The sequence below is a fragment of the Canis lupus genome, chromosome 6 (genome assembly GCF_048164855.1).
Source record: "Canis lupus baileyi chromosome 6, mCanLup2.hap1, whole genome shotgun sequence".
NCBI lineage: Eukaryota > Metazoa > Chordata > Mammalia > Carnivora > Canidae > Canis > Canis lupus.
Genome location: NC_132843.1, coordinates 30,820,676 through 30,825,773, shown reverse-complemented (window position 1 = coordinate 30,825,773; position 5,098 = coordinate 30,820,676). Strand labels below are relative to the sequence as shown.

At 39.3% G+C, this 5,098-nt stretch overlaps 1 non-coding gene across 1 annotated transcript; it reads right to left on the bottom strand.

The window, feature by feature from the left end:
• Positions 1-2,620: 2,620 nt before the first annotated feature.
• LOC140636109 (small nucleolar RNA SNORD22) lies at positions 2,621-2,745 on the bottom strand. Its single transcript, XR_012033430.1, has one exon. It is a non-coding gene; the product is annotated as a small nucleolar RNA SNORD22 (small nucleolar RNA).
• Positions 2,746-5,098: the final 2,353 nt, after the last annotated feature.

Here is a 5,098-nt window from a genome sequence, read left to right as displayed (position 1 = left end):
GAACCTGAGAAAAATAAAGCATATTAAAAATATTCCTGTGAAATTGGGGGAGGTAGAAAAAATAACAAGTCTGGCCAACCTTCTTTTTGTGTAGAAATTCAGTCAGGCATTGCTGTTCCTGTCCCTTGGGTTTGTACTTTTCCTCTCTCCATGACTATCTATCACTGCTTGTAAAACTCCTCCACTAAAAGATCTTAAAGTTCACAGTAAAGCAATGCAATTATTCTGAGTCATTCCTTCTTACCTTTTAACCTAATCTTCAGAGGTGCCGGGACTGAAGAAGCATGGCTCCTGCCCAAAATGAGCCTAATCTTGTCTCTGAAAATAGCACTTCCTTGCCAAGAAGAACTTTCTCCTTTTGAATGGCTGCAATGATGAGAGAAAGGAGCCAGGCTTCATTAATGGCCCTAGGCATGGTGGGCACGAAGTCAGAGCACCCTTCCTTTCTACAGAGAATATAGCTCTGGCTACTTTACTAAAGCTTTTTCTTTCCTTTTTATCTTTATAATGGCTGTTGGCAGAAAGCTTTCAAACAGCTCATTACTGATCTCTAATTCAATAACCTACAAGGGTGAGGGGGAGAGCAATGTAGATGCATATTTAACTATAATTTCTTGGAATGCCTACTATGTGGCAGTCCCTGGATTAGATGTCGCCATGACAACTCTCTAAGCTGAGAGATATGAACCTGGCTGGCAGCTAAAAGGCCAGCTCAGATGCTGTAGGAAAATCATCAAAGCTGGGAAATTTGAACCCAGATCTTCAGATTGCGAATGCATCGATCCTTTTTCTACCTTTAATAACTGACTGCCAGCAAATGAGCTCACCTTTATATTCACCTCAAAATGAAGCCATTAGAAAGAAATGGCATCTTTTGCTTATCTTTTTCTTTCAGTCAGCTTCCAAGCAGCCCATGCATTAACCAGCCTGGCTGAAAATGAAAGGTATTGTGGCCCTCCTGCTATTGGCATGTACTCATCCCTCCACCTGGGCTATGCATCCACTGTCTCCTACCTATCTTAGCTGAACTCCCTCTCTCTATCTTTTCCTCTGTTCCCTGCAAGTTCTGATTCTCTATAGGTCCTACCAATCAGTATTTAAATTTGTTCAAATCTCTCCTGATTTGCAGAACACACACACACACACACACACACACAGAAATATAGCCTCTTTTAATCTATGAACAAAAATCTACCTCACTGTTTAAGAAAATTTAAATAAGCTCATAGTCAAGTATTTAGCATATAGTAAATGAACAATAAGTTTGACCTGTTCCTCTACACAGATGTTGTAACACATTGCATCTCAATCCTGATCTGCCTTGGCTATGCTTTCAGGATTCAGCACTGTAAATCTTGTTGCATATCACTTTCTCCTCTTATCTCTTATGATAACCCCACTAGCTTATTTTTCCTCTCTTTCTCTGGCTGTTCTTTCTCAGATTCCATTTTTTATTTTATTTTTATTTATTTTTTTAAAAGATTTTATTTATTTATTCATGATAGTCACACAGAGAGAGACAGAGAGGCAGAGACACAGGCAGAGGGAGAAGCAGGCTCCATGCACCGGGAGCCCGACGTGGGATTCGATCCCGGGTCTCCAGGATCGCGCCCTGGGCCAAAGGCAGGCGCCAAACCGCTGCGCCACCCAGGTGTCCCTCAGGTTCCATTTTTTAATGTTAGATATCTTTCGTGTTCTGACTTATACCCTTTGCTTCACTCACACTATATTCTTGTCCTTGTTCCTGTCATCATCTGTCCCTATAATTAGCAATTTGACGAATCCCACTTTATTTTTTAACCCTGAATGTACATATCCAAGTTCATACTCTAAATACCTATTTTGATAACTCAGAATCACTTCAAACTCAGCACTTTATTTTAGAAAATCACTTAGGACATGAGGAGGGTAAGTCACTATTCAGGGAAAGAGTAAATATTGTTATATTTCAAATTAGGGGCAATAGGGATGGAGATAAACGGATAGTTTCTAAATATATTTAGCAGGTTGAGTTCAAGGATTTGATGGCTGATTATATGCAAGACTGAAGGCAGGAATATAAAATCCATAACGTAAATCTACTACCTTAAAGTTTGAAGGAGAGAAAACAATAAACATAGATGTAGATGAAGCTAGAGAGGTGGGCATGAGTCAGGTAGTGAAGGGCCTTACAAGCATTTGGGCTTTTTTTTTTTTTTTTTTTTGAAGGTTAAACTTTTATTCAGCAAGGCTCAAACAATTACATACTAATTTCCAGCTAGGTTGCACCAAAAATGACTTAAAAATTTCCTTTTGGGGGGATCCCTGGGTGGCTCAGCAGTTTAGTGCCTGCCTTCGGCCCACGGTGTAATCCTGGAGTTCTGGGATTGAGTCCCACATCAAGCTCCCTGCATGGAGCCTGCTTCTTCCTCTCTCTCTGCCTGTCTCTGTGCCCCGCCTCTGTGTCTCTCATGAATAAATAAATAAAAACCTTTAAAAAAAATTTCCTTTTGGTATCCCTGAAGAACTGGATTCCTGTTATATAAAAGCTTTGTTCTTTCTTTAGACCTACAAAGAAGTATGTACAGTTGACTTCACCAAATGACTTATTCCCCTTTCCCATATTTAGAAATCCCTTATCATCCCTCAGACAGTTCCTTCTGGAGCAAGCTTCCTCCTTTCCCCCAGCCAGCCCCAGTGGGTTCACCTTTACAGGCTCTGGGACTAAGACAGGAGGTAAAACATGTGACTGTTTCTTCACTAGGAAGCATTTGGGCTTTATCCTCACTGCAAAGGGGGGCTACTGGAAAGTTTTAGACAAGGGAATGATATAATCAGATATGTCTTGCAGGGAGCTTACTTTGATTGCTTTGTGGACTTACCCTACAGCTGGGTAAACAAAAGAGATGCATATGAAAAAATAACCAGAATCACTAATGATTAAGTTGTGCCAACATGATTAATGCAAGTAATAAATGTGGTTGAAGATAAGAGGAGGGAAATTCTTTCAGATTGCTAAGGAAGTCTTTATAAAGAAATAAAAACTGAAAATTTGAATTAAGACTTGGATAATGCATTAGATCTATGTAGTAAAAAGTGTAGAACTTTTCAGACAGATAGGACTGATATGAATATGGGTTACATACAAAGCCTGAGATCCACCAGGAATTCTGTGATGGGGCAGCAGACCCATAAACCTGCCTGGTACAGGTAATTCACATGGAAAGAGAACATGAGAAAAGACGGAGATGATAGCACTTGTGTGTGCCACTGACTCAAGACTACATAGGTCCTTCCCTGGGCAACTGAACTAGGAACTGAGCTGAAAAATCTGTGCTTTAGGATAGTAAACATGGTAGCAGGAAAACACATAGTTAAGCCCAGAGCATTGGAGATAGAAAAACAAGTCTTGAGGGTGTTGATGAGGTCTGAAGTCATGAGGCAGTAAACAAAGTTAGCTCCAAAGGAAATGGGATGAAATTGTTGGAAGTGGGAGTATTTAGGAAGAATGAATATCAGAACTGTCAGAACATGAGGCAAACATTATAGGCATTACTTCAGTTGTCTAATATCCCCTTAAGGTGTGAGTAGGAAATAAACTTGGCTCCAGTAGAAAATAGCTCAGTGTCTATGTTTATGGCAGGGCTGGCATTCTGCAAAGGAAATTGGCGTTGTTCCTATTTGCAATTTTTCTTCTACTCTTGCACCAGAGTCTTTATCTTGGTCCTATATTGCATGAAAATTTAGGAGGAACTGTTCAAAGATGACTGCAAAGTTGAAAATGAATCCATAATTCCTCCCCATACCTATTAAGAGTCTCATACAGAAAATGCTATGTGGGACCACAACACTGGAGAGACATTGCAGTTGTGATGGCAGAAATGTAAAAGTGTGCGGAAGAGGTGGCGGAGATGATAGAAAAAGATTCACTTAAGTACGGTATGTAGGTAGGATTTAGTATATTCTGCTAAGCAAGCCAAAATTAATCTCAAGGCACCAGAATATTTAACTGAATAAAACAACTTCTGAGAGCAGTTATTGCAAACAATCAAGAGCTGTTTGCCAGCTGACATTAACCAAGATGTTACGCTGTTTGATGTCTACCTTAAAAACAAAGGGTAGCGAGTTTTGGATCACAGATTGAGGAATGAGAACTCAGATCTTACATAGTTCTCATTGAAGAAAGGAGTTAAGAAATAGCATAGACCACAGGAGCCACGGTCAAGAGAAGAAAAGCAACAACTGGGGAGAGCCAAGTAGTGGTATCCAGACTCACAGTTTTGGGTACTAGCCTAATAAGTGCCAGGATCAAAAATGAACAGGCTACTTCTTACATCTTCTTTAACATATTTGCCTAACATTGTGTATGTGAGTGTTATTAGTGGTGATGTTAATGGGGAATGTAGTTCTGAACTCAAGGTTATTCACAAGATTCTAGCGAGGCTCAGCAAATACTCAAAATTTCAGAAAATTGCACCCAGTCCAGACAATGTACAGTTTTCCTCTGGGCAATGAACCTTTAAATAAGAATATATGGCAAAAAGAGTGACACTGAAACCAAAGTTTAAAAAAATATATTTTCTTGCTTCATTATCAGAATTCAAAGTCTCACCACCATGCTATCCTAAGTGCCTGCAGAGCCTGATGGGTCCCACTGAAAATGCAATCAGGAGAAATGTATCTCTTTTAAGGAAATGATGTCATCTTTCTCAAATATCCTTAAGGTAAAAACAATGCTAAAAGAGCAATAATCTGAGTTCCTGAATGCCTTGGGAGAAATAGCCTTTTCCTGCTCTCTAAAGAAGACCTGAGAAAGCACAAGAATCTGAGAATTCAGGCAAAGAAAAAGTGATAGGACACTGGAAGTGAACTTTATACTTTTACCCAGGGCCAATTGAAATGTTTGTGGGTTTTTTTTCCCTCTCAAAAATATTTGGGTAAGAAGTCCCATTTAACAGACAGTGCTGGAACAACTGGATATCCACATGCAAAGATATAAATAAATCTAAACACAGACCTCACATTCTTTACAAAAATTAACTCAAAATAAATCACAGAGGTAACGTAAAATGTAAAACTCTAAAACTTAGTTTTATAAGATAATAGAAGGTAACACAGA